This window comes from Thalassophryne amazonica, chromosome 18 (assembly GCF_902500255.1).
Source record: "Thalassophryne amazonica chromosome 18, fThaAma1.1, whole genome shotgun sequence".
Lineage (NCBI taxonomy): Eukaryota > Metazoa > Chordata > Actinopteri > Batrachoidiformes > Batrachoididae > Thalassophryne > Thalassophryne amazonica.
This window is the reverse complement of record NC_047120.1, coordinates 327,501-342,028: the sequence shown is the minus strand read 5'-3', so window position 1 is coordinate 342,028 and position 14,528 is coordinate 327,501. Positions and strand designations below refer to the sequence as shown.

The window sequence follows — 14,528 nt, the reverse complement described above, 5'->3', positions numbered from 1 at the left end:
GCTGACGACGGCGCCTGGAAGCGCTGCGCGACGTCCCGCTCTGTGGGAAATCCTTACAGCGACAGAAACACCCCATAATCTCTCATCAGCCGTTAAACTTTTCATCGAAAACCAGCTAAATTTCTCGAATAGTGTCCACTCGCATATTCCTCTCAGGTCCAGAAAAATTTTTGGTAAAGCAACGCGCGCCGTCTCGAGCAGCGTGTGAAACAAAGGAATTCAGCCGAGAGGGCTGGACCACATCTCACTCAAGGCCTGCCCACAGGGAAATGACGTCACCGACGCGTGAAAAAACTCACGCATGCGCACGAGGGTTCAAGCATGATTGGTGTAATCGCACGTCATTCAAATCCATATAGTTAAAAAAGTGTCAGTTTCTTATCTAATAGACCTTGTATGCAAGGTCTATTAGATAAGAAAGACCCAGTTTGCCCGACGGAGTTTAGTTCTGCAGCTTTATCGAGGTGAGAATAAAATAAAAATAAAACGGGACGTTTACTGCACTGCTGTGAAGGTTTATTGATCGGCTAACGTTAGCTTAGCTTTTTAGCACAGCTGATCTGTATGAACGTTTTAATTTGTAAATGGTTCAGTTTTTCTTATTTTTAGCAAATAAAGCTATAGCTTTTTTCGGAGACCACAAATTTAAACTTTAAATAACTTTTTTCTAGCATTTTTTTCCATCTTTTTTTTTTTGTTTTTTTAAATATATAAAGTGTTTAGTGTTTATTTATATTTAAAGAAATATTTTTATTTGTCCCCTTCAGGAACATTTGCTGTGCAGACAACCAAACTTCCATTGATGAGCTGAACACGAAGTCCAGTTGAAAGAAAACATCTCTTCAGCAACACCACCAGAGTTCAAAGCTGCAGAAGAGACCATCTGGTCCAGAGAATCCAGCAGAACACCTGCTTCTAAATAAAGGGCTCTTTCAACAGCAACTATTTTATTTTTTAAAAAGCTGTTTCATTTTATATTTTAACAATAAATGAACGGATCATTAAAAATGTCCACGAATCAAAGTCCAAAGACATTTGCACAGGTAGAAGCTCTCCACTTATTGTGCTCAAATTCATATTTTAGAAATGACTGTCCTGATAACAACATTAAAGGCAATTACATATTTTGATGAAATTACAAGTTGAAGTGACTAAAAAAAAAAATCCATCATGAGGTTTATGTCACAGAATTCCTACTTTACAATCACACTGCAGTCATTGTTAAATTATTTCCTGTTGCATTTATAATAAACATTTCTATTTATTTACAGTGTCTATTTTTCTGGGGCCTGTACTACGAAGCGGGGTTACTGGCTTATCAGGGTAACTCTGGGAGTAAGTTGATGATGCGTGGAGTAACTTCCCGGGTAACCCGTACTACGAAAGGTAGATAGGTTTTGATCGAGTTATGCTGCCATGGCAATTTTTGCTGTGTGCCAAACCTGCTCCAAGCAGGTTATGTTCTCGGTTAGCTTGAGGTTTTTGCTTAACCACTCCCTTTATAAGTACCGCCCATCCACCTTCAATCACTCCGAAGACAATGCCGGCCTACCTGGATGATCCGTTTCCCAGCTAACAATGGAACATTGCATCACAACGTTGTAGCAACGTTCATTTGTAGACTCTCCAGAATGTTCCAGGGATGTTGCCAAGAACGTTGCCAACCAACCTAGAACGTTCTCAGGAGGTTTTGACACAACATTGCTGCAACATTGTTGCAATGTCTCCCAACACAAAGGAACACTGAACACTGCGTGAGTCTGTAAATTGCAAGTTTATTACTTTAGAAGTATTATTACAATAGCAATGCATTAAGCCATGGACAAGTTCTCAGTAACTTGATTAGTTCTCATCCGCCCTCCAGTATTATTACAATAGCATTAAGCCAGGGATCAGTTCTCATCTGTGATGTGTGACCCATGACTAAGGTTCAGAGATTGTTATTGTCACTGTGTAATTGTATACACTAGAAAATGAAATTTCTTTAATCAGTGACTTCAGTGCAATAAAACTTCAATAGAATAATTTACCTTACATAAATAACAAAATAATACAGTCATAGAAACAAGTAAAATACACTCCAATCTCAGTACTAAGCCAATCCAAGTATTAAGTATTAAGCCATGGATAAGTTCTCAGTATAAAATGAACTAGAAGAGTCAACATTAAACAAAAACTGAGGATGTCTCCACCGCCCACCCTTTAAAGCAGCAACATCAGTCCCGGATCCAGACCGATGTAGTTGCATCGGTCAGATTTTTTTTACGCATTGTTCGTCATTGGTTAAAAAAAAAAAAAAACCTCAAATAATCCTGAATAGTGCCGAACGTGTCCCCGTGGTGAACACAGCTTTTGATTTGTTCTCATAATGGTGGGTGGATCACAAAGATGGATCAAAACAAACATAGCGTCAGTCCAGTCGAGTTGATGATCATGGCATCCAGGAAAAAAGTTGTGCAAGGAAAATTGGGCACTTATTTCATGTCTCCCCCGCACCTTACAGAGGGGGAGGCATAAGTTCTCAGTATAAAATGAATCACTTCTCATCTGACCCATGACTAATTGTGGCATCATTCATGGCGTCATTCACTACACAATGGTCCATGGCATCGGCATCCACATCGTCGCCCATGGCTTCATCCACCCCAGCATCTGAGTCAGCATTAACACCAGTACCAATTCTTTCATCCTCCTTTGCCTAAAAAACAAAGAAAACCATTCATAAAAATACTATACAATAACTTCTATAGTGCCAGTCCCCTCAGCACAGTGAAGTTCAAGGGCGCTCAACCAGTCCATGTATTAATATGCAGAATCCTTAATTCAATATCTCAATTTACAATTCATATTTTAATTTTTCAGAGGATACTATTCAATGGTTTTAATCCTATCTTTCGAACAGAAAGCAGCGTGTTGTTGTGGATGGCGCCACATCCTCGTATCTCCCTAGTTATGTTGGTCTTCCACAAGGCTCAATATTAGCCCCTCTATTATTCTTTCTGTATAGAAATGATCTCCCCGATGTGTCCTCTGAACTAAATATGCAAATGTATGCAGATGACGCAATAATCTTTACCCAGGTAAAGAGTGACAAAATATCTGTAGACCTCACAAATGCACTATGTAAAATACACAAATGACTACATAAAAATTGTCTTCTGCTGAAGACCAAAAAACTGTATGTATGATGTTCACCAAAAGACCAATTAAGCTAGCCAGATCCCATGTTTTCTTGGAAGGGGAAGAATTGTGCTTGTGAACCAATTCAAATATCTGAGTGATATTAGACACAAATCTTACATTCAAAAAACATATCAAAAAGGTAAATCACACTAAAGTTCAATCGATCTAATTTTAAACAGATAAGACCGTTTATTACAATAGATGTGGCCAAATCTTACTTACACTTCATGTCACATAGAATATTGCATTACAACATGGTCCTTTGCAGGAACAACTGTACAAAAAAGCCATAAAAATATTGGACCCAAAAAAAAATCATCACCGTCCAATCTTAGAAAAATATAAGCTTTTAAGTTTTGATAATTTCATGCTATTTAAAATGTGTTGTGCTGTGTACAGGTCCCTACACAATTTGGCCCCACTCCCTCTGAGGAACTATATTAACAGGAAAAGTAACAATGAAATTAACACAAGATCCTCCGCTAGGTGTGATTGCGAGATCAAATTTTGAAAAACTGTCTTTGCTCAAAATGTACTCTCTATTAGGGGCAATAGCACATGAATACTCTGCCAACAACAATCAGGTTCAGCCCCACATTTGCTTTATTCAAGACACAGCTTAAAACATGACTGAAAGATAACCAAACCTGTAATCATTACGAGTTAAAGACATGCAAAAGCAATATACTTTCATATACACGCACACAACAACACATAGGTAAACTTATGCACACCAGCACTTTAAAGAGATACTGCAGCTGTATCAAGCACTTTACTATCGCGACAAAGCACTTTAATTCAGCATCTTATAATAAAACTGACTGTACCTGTACACACCTACAACTGAATTCGACCTCAGTACTTTGATGCACTTTATATTGAGACAACAGCATTTTAACCTCCATCTTGACCGGAACAGATAACTCCTTTATATGGCTCTGGCTTATATTAAAATATGACAGTATTATATTGTAAATTATCAATGTTTTTATGCTTGTTAAATGCTCTGTTTTATATTTTATGTCTGGAGACTACGGATGGAAATTAGTATTATGCTAAAACTGGCATATTTACATTAAAGTGTGTGCATATATATATATATATATATATATATGTGTGTGTGTGTGTGTGTGTGTGTGTGTGTGTGTGTGTGTGTGTGTGTGTGTGTGTGTGTGTGTGTGTGTGTGTACGAGGGCTGTCCATAAAGTATAGGTCCTTTTTATTTTTCTCAAAAACTATATGGATTTCATTCATATGTTTTTACGTCAGACATGCTTGAACCCTCGTGCGCATGCGTGAGTTTTTCCACGCCTGTCGGTGACGTCATCTGCCTGTGAGCACTCCTTGTGGGAGGAGTCATCCAGCCCCTCGTCGGAATTCCTTTGTCTGAGAAGTTGCTGAGAGACTGGCGCTTTGATCAATTTTTTTCTAAACCTGTGAGACACATCGAAGTGGACACGGTTCGAAAAATTAAGCTGGTTTTCGGTGAAAATTTTAACGGCTGATGAGAGATTTTGAGGTGATTCTGTCACTTTAAGGACTTCCCACGGAGCGGGACATCGCGCAGCGGTCCCAGGTGCCGTCGTCAGCCTGTTTCAAGCTGAAAACCTCCACATTTCAGGCTCTATTGATCCAGGACATCATGAGAGAACAGAAGTTTCAGAAGAAGTCGGTTTCAGCATTTTATCTGAATATTCCACTGTTAACGGAGATTTTTTTTAATGAAAGACGTGCGGATGGGTCTGCGCGTCGGGACGCAGCTGGTGCAGTGGAACAGGAAAAACACCTCTGTGTTGATAATCATTTGTAAAATCCAGGCGGCTTTTGATGGCTTTCAGTGGAGTGAGTATATGACTAATTGTTTAACAGCTGGACATGTTCCAACTTGTCCTTAAGGCTTCCAACAGAGGTGTTTTTCCTGTGGCGGAGCGTCGCGGCGGCTGCGAGCCGACGCTGCAATCTGTCTGCACGTCTTTCATTAAAAAAATCTCCTTTAACAGTGGAATATCCGGATAAAATGCTGAAACCGACTTCTTCTGAAACTTCTGTTCTCTCATGATGTCCTGGATATATAGAGCCTGAAATGTGGAGGTTTTCAGCTTGAAACAGGCTGACGACGGCGCCTGAGAGCGCTGCGCGACATCCCGCTCTGTGGGAAGTCCTTAAAGCGACAGTATCACCTCAAAATCTCTCAGCCATTAAAATTTTCACCGAAAACCAGCTTAATTTTTCGAACCGTGTCCACTTCGATGTGTCTCAAAGGTTTAGAAAAAAATTTTGATCAAACAAAGCGCCAGTCTCTCAGCAACTTCTCAGACAAAGGAATTCCGACGAGGGGCTGGACGACTCCTCCCACAAGGAGTGCTCACAGGCGAATGACGTCACCGACAGGCGTGGAAAAACTATTTAGGAAACATTAAATTAACCTAACATTTATTAGGAGGCCTATGCCCACTTCTGAATCGTGTTGCATCTGGGCGTAATTAATGAAAGAAGGTCATTATTTTACACATATCAGACATTCCACAGGTTAATCATCTGTAACAGATTTGGAGAACAACTGAATTGTACGTATGCATTTACCCGATCAGCAATACGTTGCCAACAAGCCTGTCTTGCTTTATTGGCAGACGATGTGTGCGATTTCCCCCTTAACATTAATTTAAATTCCTCGTAGCTCCACATAATAATCTTGCATTCTTCTCCGGTAAAGTAAGGTGACGTCATCATTGAAAAATGGTGACGTGCGCTGCAACCCGCCCCTTTTATATGAACATGCACAAACTCCACTTAGGTTAACACAGGTTCAACAAATCAACATCTTATTCAGCGTCGTAGTACCGATTAACACCACTTGAGAAAACCAGGTTTTGTCAACCCCGGTTTAGGAGGTTGACCCTGGGTTGACCCTGAGTAAGTTAACCCCGCTTCGTAGTACAGGCCCCAGGTTGAAATGAGATATAAATAATCTACGAGACTTAAAAAAAATGTACAAATTTGCATGTTATTTTGTCTAAAAATAAATGTCCGAGGTTCCTTATGTTTAACAAGAAATGATCTAATCTGAAATAACAGGTGGTTTTAATTTACAGATGAAAGGTTTCTAATTACAAGTGTTCTAAACTTTTTTTTAAACAGTATAATCAGAAATTCTGAGGTAACAAACTACAACAACAACAAAAAACATTTCCAAGGATTTTTCTTCAGAAAACTGCTCTATAAATGAGCAGTCCTGTGACATGTTTGTTTTTTACATACAGATCAGTGGTTTCTGCCACTGCAGGGGTGGTGGCCAAGTGGTTAATGCACTTGGTTTCAGTGCAGAAGGTTCTGGGTTCAAATCCCACCCCTGCCACATTTCTCCTTGCAATGTGGAGTTGCATCAGGAAGGGCATCCGGCGTAAAACCTGTGACGTATCTGATGTATTCAGTCAGATGAAAATAAAACAGCATCTTTATAAATATGTGTGTTTTTTACCTCCGCCAAGGAGGTTATGTTTTCAGTTGCATTTGTTTGTTTGTCTGTCTGTTTGTCTGTTTGTCAGCAGGATAACTCAAAAGGTTTTGAACGGATTTTGATGAAGTTTTGTGGAGTAGTTGGAAATGACAAGAGGAACAAGTGATTAAATTTTAAAGGATTCTTCACCATTGTGGGATGGGGGAATTTTGACATTCTAGTTTCTAACTCCACAAAAACAAGGCAGAAAGGCTTGTGTGTGTGAGGTGACAAATGAAGCTAGAGATGCACAACTAACACCAAATTGTAGCTGAATCTGTACTGATTCAGTAAGGTGTCATCAGATTTGATGTAGCTTCAAATGTTATAGAGCTAGATCCAGAAGAAAACCGCCATTACCGAAAAATCGTTTTTATACAATAACTTTGGAACTAATAAAGACATAAAAGTGATTCCAAGTTCTAGTGGTATGTTTTCATGGTCAATGATGTCAAATATAAAGGAAAGAAAAGTGTATGTATCATAGTTTTGGTTGTAACACTGAATTGTTGAATAGATCACTGTGCCAAGGAGGGAATCTCTTTAGGGTCAGTGACCCTATGGCCTTGGCAGAGGTTTGCACTCTCTGAGTGCTTCTAGTAAAATATGTGTATATGTTTTGACTGAAGTGTGTCATTTTGCAAACAATCTAGGAGTCCTGCAAATTGAATTTGGATAATTGTGTGAATATTTTGAAAAAAGGACCCGTTTTCAAAATTTCCTGTAAACAATAAAAAAGAAAAACTATTTATAACTAAACTCATGAGTGTTTACTGCTCTCAAGTGGACATATTGCTGTACGACAACGTCATGAATTTCAGTCAGAATAATGCAGACATTAGAACAGATTTTAAAATATGGAATATAAAATAAGACTATTACGAGCCACAACAAATACAACTGCTTGAATTTAAAGGAAATCATGATCACTCACTGCCCTCAGGTGAACACAATAATGAACTAAAACATAATTTCCCCATATATATATATAAATTTCTTGAATATTCACAAGCATACAAAACACTACATTAAGTATTCCAGGATGATGATTATGAAGATGATAATAACTCAATGGTAATACAATTATTTTCTTATTAATTAAAACAGTAACAGTTTTACAGGTGGAGGCCTCTGACATTTTTTTTTTCACTCATATTTTCTGACTGATTTTTCATTAGTTTTGTGTTTGGTTGGGGTCAGTGTCACCACTGGTACCATGGTGTGGTACCTGGACTCAACACATACATCAATATGTGCCTTTGCCAGATGGTTTGCTGTGTCTCTCAGCACAATCTAAGGAGCACGGAGGAGATTCCAGGAGACAGACAGTTACTCTAGGACACCTGGACAGGACCACAGAATGTTCTTAACCCATCAGCAGGACCGGGATCTGCTCCTTTGTGCAGGAGGAACAGGATGAGCACTGCCAGAGTCCTACAAAATGACCTCCAGCAGGCCACTGGGGTGAATGTCTCTGAACAAACCATCAGAAACAGACTTCATGAGGGGGTCTGAGGGCCTGACGTCCTGTAGTGGGCGCTGTACTCACTGACTGGCACTGTGGAGCTCGACTGGTGTTTACCATAGAACATCAGAACTGGTTGGTCCACCACTGAGCTTTTCACAGACGAGAGCAGGTTCAACCTGAGCACATGTGACAGATGTGAAAGGGTCTGGAGAAGCTGTGGAGAACATTCTGCTGCCTGAAACAACACTCAGCACAACCGGTTTGGTGGGTCAGTGATGGTCTGAGGAGGCGTCTCCCTGGAAGGATACACAGACATTGACAGGATAAACAACAGCACCCTGACTGATATCAGGTACCAGGATGAAGTCCTTGGACTCACTGCCAGAGAATCAATTTCCTCCTTCAGAGCTCTGAGCCACAAATCTGAATTTGATGACTTCATGGCCTCCTTCAGAGTTCGGTGTATATCAGATCGAACTTCTCCTCTCCCTTCTTGGATAAGGTGGATTGTGTGGACCCTCACCCTCCCCTTTAGTTGTATCCGTGTCTCTAATCTCTGCTTTAGGCTCCTGTCTGATTAGTTTGATGATGTCAGTTTTTGGTTGGTGGCTTTCAGTCATCTCCTTGTACAGAATCTTTTCTCTCATGTTCAGATCTGTCTGAGTCTGACACTCATTGACACATGTGGTGATGAACTTCATCAACCTGTTTCTGAGTTCACTTCCTGTGTCTGGATAAAAGCCAAGATATGAAGAGCTGTTTTTGTCAGAATACACAAAAACCCCTTTTTCACACTGAGTCCAGTTTTTTCTTGTTATGTTTGTGGACACGACACACTGACCCAGATGTTCTCATCCTTGAAAGGTCAGTGTAGCTGTCGCAGCTAAATGTTTCATTAATAGTTTATTATGGTTGGAATTTATTTATTTTTGTATTCACATAATATTGGAGGACCTGTGTTGCGCTACAGCCCTCTAGTGGTTTAATTGGGTAGTGGCAGGAAATAGTCACGTGTCTAAATTAGAAAGAACGATGAGGAGCTTCCGGAGACAGCAGACAAACACAAGGAGCAATGAAGAAAAAGAAGTTGAAAAATAAAGACTGACTGGTCGAGGGAAGACAATGAAGAAGAACAACAAGGTGGTCCAAGGCTAAAGCTAGTTAGCTGGAGACGGGGAGACGCAGTGTAGTGTTGGAGCACGGAGTTGGACGGAGGATGTCTGCGTCGAGCGGCGGACGAGTGGAGGCAGTTGGCAACACCTGGACTGTGGGTGGTCAGGAGCGGGGGGCTGAGACTGACGTGTCCGGAAGTGAGGATGAGGAGATGGAAGGTAGCGGGAGTTCCGAACCTTGGATTGAGTACAGGGGGACTAAACAGAAAAAGAATCACACACGTCGAGCAAGTGATGACGACCAAAGATTTAGTGTGGCAGAAAGGAGTGAGGAGTACAAAGTGTTTGTTAGGTTAATGCAGGCAGGGGCCACATTTGCGGATTGGAGTCCGATACGCCTTACGAGAGCGTTACACAAGGAGATTGGGGAGGTGAAGTATGCTAAAAAACTACGGAACGGGTGTCTGTTGATAATGTGCACGGATGGGGAACAGCAACAGAAAGCGACCAAAGTTACTAAACTGAACGGCTACAAAGTGAAGTGTACAGTGGTTTTTGACAAGCAACTGGTGAAGGGTGTGATATCTGACGTCCCGTTAAGTGTACTAGTAGACAGTGTGTTGGAGAACATCACAGATGTGAGAGTGAAAGACGCTAAACGGCTGAAAACACGTAGGAGTGGAGTGTTGACTGACAGTCTCTCACTTGTACTGACATTTGATACAGCAGAACTTGGGATACTTTACATGATGATGTCCAGCAGTCTCAATCTCAAGCATGGATTGGTTCAGCCTGATGGTGTTCATTTTGTTGCAGTGGAATGCGAGGTGTCTAATTGCAAATGGACAGGAATTTAAAAAGTATATAGAGAGTTTTAATGTCCGCCCAGATGTCATATGTGTTCAAGAAACGTGGTTGATACCACAGCTGGAGTTTACAATTAAAGGATACGCAGCTGTGAGATTGGATAGGAAAGAGGGTAAAGGTGGAGGGTGATCACCTTCATACAAGACGGCCTTCAGTACAGGGAAGTGGAGAAAGGTGTCGACTTGGAATTTGTTACTGTGGAGGTGTGGCTTACTGGAGGGATTCTGACCATTATAAACTTTTATAATCCCTGCAGGAGATTGGAGTTGGGGCAGCTGGAGAAGATGTGGAAGGGAGTTCAAGGGAAGGTTGTCTGGTGTGGAGATTTTAATGCCCACAGCACACTATGGGGAGAGAGGGATGATGGTAATGGGAGAACCTTAGAAGAGTTTATTGAAGACATAGAGCTCATTTGTATGAATAATGGAATGGGTACGGGGGTGGATATAGTAAGGGGTACTGAATCAGCTATTGACCTCACTATAGTAACGAAAGACGTTGCTGATAAGTGTGAGTGGGGCATCCTGAGGGAGAGTACTGTTGGAAGTGATTATTATCCAATTGTAACTCAGATAGGAGTCCAGTTTGTATGTGATTCTGGGGTGAGAGGGGGAAAGTGGATTATAAACAAGGCGGACTGGGATAAATTTAGGACAGTCGGTGAAGAATTGTTGCTAAGGGTGGATACAAGTCTGGATATTGCTAATTTAGTTACAGAGATCAGCTGTGGTATACTTACTGCGGCTGCGTTGGCAATCTCAAAAGCTAGGCCTAAAATGCTGAATAGAATTGTTCCATGGTGGACAGTGGAGTGCAAGCAGATTATGAAAGACAGAAATAGAGCGTTTAGGCTTTTGAAAAGGACACACAACTTCCAATACCTGACTGACTATAAGAAATCCCAGGCACTGGTGTGGAAAACTGTTAAGAATGCAAAAAAGGACTATTGGAGGAAGTTCTGTAACTCGATCAGCCGAACGACCCCAGTGGGGAAAATCTGGGAAATGATCAGGAAAATGAAGGGGAATGGAAAAGCGTATGGGTACCCAGTGCTGATGGATGGCCAGAAAGTGATCACTGACAGTAGAGAGAAGGCAGAACTTATTGCAAGGATGCTCGCTGAAGTTCATAGTATGGATAATTTAAACCAGGCAGAAAAAAGCAGTAGAGGGGGCACTGTTAAGTCTTATCGGTTTGAGTTTGGGGATGAAGTTGGTCCAACTGATGCTCTTAATGTGAATTTCTCCAGCTCTGAGCTCAGTAGAGCTCTGAGGAACTTCGGAAACACCACACCAGGACGGGATGGCATATGCTACTCTATGCTGAGGAACTTGACTGGTAGGGGTAGGGATGTGGTGCTAATCCTGTATAATAAAGTTTGGGAGGCAGGAGTGATTCCGATTGAGTGGAAGACAGCTGTTATTATTCCCATCAAGAAGCCTGGTAAGGATCCTACAAAGCCGTGCAATTATAGGCCATTTGCCCTGACGTCTTATATGGGGAAGACTATGGAGAAAATGATAAATGACAGAGTGAGTGGCATACTGGATTGAAAGTAATGGTAAACTGGAGAGTTACCAATCTGGGTTCAGAAAAGGCAGAGGGACAATGGATCCGCTTCTTCGTTTAGAGGATGACATTAGGAAGGCACAAGTTAACAGAGAATCTGTGATAGCTGTTTTCCTTGATATCGAAAAAGCATACAATGTTATATGGCTGGGGGGGCCTGGCTGCCTTTTTGTTTCTGTCCTTTGTTTCTCCTTCCAGGTGGCTTGCATTTGGAACTGAGTGGCTGTGTTGCTGAGTTTATCAGGACCTCACCCTGATCACCTGAGGCTGATCACCTGCGGCTCATCAGGACTCACAGCTGTGGTGCATCTGCATGGATTGGAACATGGTGGCATTTAAGACTGGAGTGCACAGTGTGTATTTGCCAGAGACTCGACCTTGTGACCAGACGGGTGAGATCGTCGTCTCGGGAGCCATCTCATCATCAGTGGATGCAGAGAACGTCCAGGTTTGATGCACGGTCTGTGAAAGAGGAGGGGGTGAGGTCTCACGCTCGTCAGCACACTTCCTGAGGTACGTTAGATTTTGTGACTAACATTTATACAGTCAGTAAATGTGGTGTCCCTCACACCTTTTTATATTGAGCTGTATGTTAGTCATGTATCGACTTCCACTGCAGTGGAGTTTTGTGAACTGGATGTTCCATGCCTGCAGGTTGGGAAGTTGATTAGTAATCAAGCCAGGAAGTGTTTGCTGTTTGTACACCTTTAAGTGTTCTCTCTGTGTGTAGAGTGTGGACTCACATAATGGTTCCTTCTTTCACAGACTCGGTTTGTTGCGGCCACCTGGGGGGTGTCGGCGGGGTCCTTGGGTCCGAACAGCTTCTGGCTCCGGACCGTTAGCGCTGCTGGGAGCGCACCACGCCAGACCGCACTTTCTTTTGTATTTTTTGTATCACTGTTATGTATTAAATTCAGTTAGCCTTTGTACCGTGCTCTGCTTATTTCATACTGGGTCCTTCAAACGCTGGTCGGTTCTCCGAGCTGCGTCCGACACATAACATATGACATGTTGTGGAAGGATGGTCTTCTAATTAAATTACACCAGTTGGGTATTAAGGGGCAAATGTTTCGGTGGGTGACGGCGTTTCTGTCTGATAGATCAATAACAGTGAAGGTAAATGGGGACTTGAGTAACTGTTATCAAGTAGACAACGGTACTCCACAGGGGAGTATTATCAGTCCATTATTGTTTTCTATTATGGTGAACGGAATGTTTGTTGACATTCAAAGCTATGTGAGTGTGGCTCTGTTTGCTGATGATGGGGTGATATGGAAAAGGGGGAGGAATGTGTCTTACATTATGAGTACGATGCAAGAAGCCATAAACGCAGTCCAAGAGTGGGCTCTTAAATGGGGTTTTAGGATATCGGTGGATAAAACAAAATTTCTACTGTTTACTAAGAAAAGAAAGCTGCCGAACCTGAAATTGCAACTTGCTGGTAAGACCTTGGAGAAAGTTGCATCATTTAAGTACCTGGGTCTATGGATGGATAGGATGTTATCATGGACTGTACATGTGAAACAAATGATTGCTACGTGTAAGAAGGTGTTAAATGTGATGAGGTGTTTGTGTGGTGTGGACTGGGGAGCCAGCAGGTCAGCCCTGAAGGCCATTTATACTGGTCTTATAAGGTCGGTGTTGGACTATGGCTGCATGGTGTATGGATCAGCTTCTAAAACATCACTGAAACAGCTAGATGTAGTTCAAAATCAAGCCCTTCATCTGTGCTGCGGAGCCAGGAAAACTACTCCAGTTGCAGCCATCCAGGTTGAGATGGGAGAGATGCCGTTACACATTCGGAGAGATCAACTGGCTCTAGTGTATTGACCAACCTTAAGGGGACATGATGCTAGCCATATGACCCAGTCAGTGTTGGCACCCTGTTGAGAGAGAAAGAGACTGCTGCTGTCAGAAGCTTTGGATGGTTAATCAAACAGAAAGTGGAGGATATGATCCTAACCACAGTTAAGGTCTCACCTGCTGTAGGCTGTAGTCTTCTCAGTGACTTCACCGTGGTTGTTTACAGATCCGACAGTTGACTTCGGGCTACTGGAAGAACGGTGTGAGAGTGTGGTGGATAACGGTAGGGTCATGTGCTTTCTGAGTGAAAAGTACAGTGAGACGACTGTAATCTACGTTGATGCTTCAAAAAACACAGATGGGAGGGTTGGAGTCGCCTGTGTCATTCCTCAGTTATCTGTTGTGGTAGCAAAATGACTCACGGACGACCTTGCTGTTTACACAGCAGAATTACTGGTGATGTGGCTGCACTGTGCTGGGTGACTGATCATAATGCTGCGTTTACACATAAGCAAGATGCATTACGAATGTCATTTTTCTGTCATTCCTGACATTCTTAATGTGACTTAACGCATCTGAATAGGTTTCTTAATAGTGCGTGTTGGTGTGTGATATTCTTGATATTTGTGGAGCATGTTTTTGCCTGTCAAAAAATCTTCCACGAATGTCACACACCACCCTCATTTTGTCTCACGTCATGGAGGTCGCAACTGAGCGTATTGATCCGTCTTGATGAGTAGTGATCCTTAATAGAACGTGACAACTTTCGTATTGGTTCCTGTGATGGTTCTTGGAACCCAAACTGTCACGCGTTATTACGAAGTGACAGAAACTGTCAAGTTTTGACACGACTTGTAACATGGTGTCACATCTCACTGCGCGCCACAACGAATCAGTGTTTTCTGTCACGTGCACATAATTAACCGGCTCCACAGCATTCAGTAGATGCAGGATGCCGAAGAGGAGGGACGCGAAGTCGGCCAAGTCTCATTCCACAGTTCCTCCTGAAGCTCCTCGGGACGCTCCTGCA

At 42.0% G+C, this 14,528-nt stretch overlaps 1 protein-coding gene and 1 long non-coding RNA gene across 2 annotated transcripts in view; one reads left to right on the top strand and one right to left on the bottom strand.

The window, feature by feature from the left end:
- Positions 1-14,528, top strand: part of LOC117531541 (bromodomain-containing protein DDB_G0280777-like) — a 483,227-nt gene that overhangs the window by 313,063 nt on the left and 155,636 nt on the right. The gene's annotated exons all lie outside the window — the stretch shown is intronic.
- Positions 8,478-14,528, bottom strand: part of LOC117530273 — a 20,515-nt gene continuing 14,464 nt past the window's right edge. The window contains exon 3 of the long non-coding RNA XR_004566281.1: positions 8,478-8,489. This is a non-coding gene — a long non-coding RNA (uncharacterized LOC117530273). The remainder of the gene's footprint in view (positions 8,490-14,528) is intronic.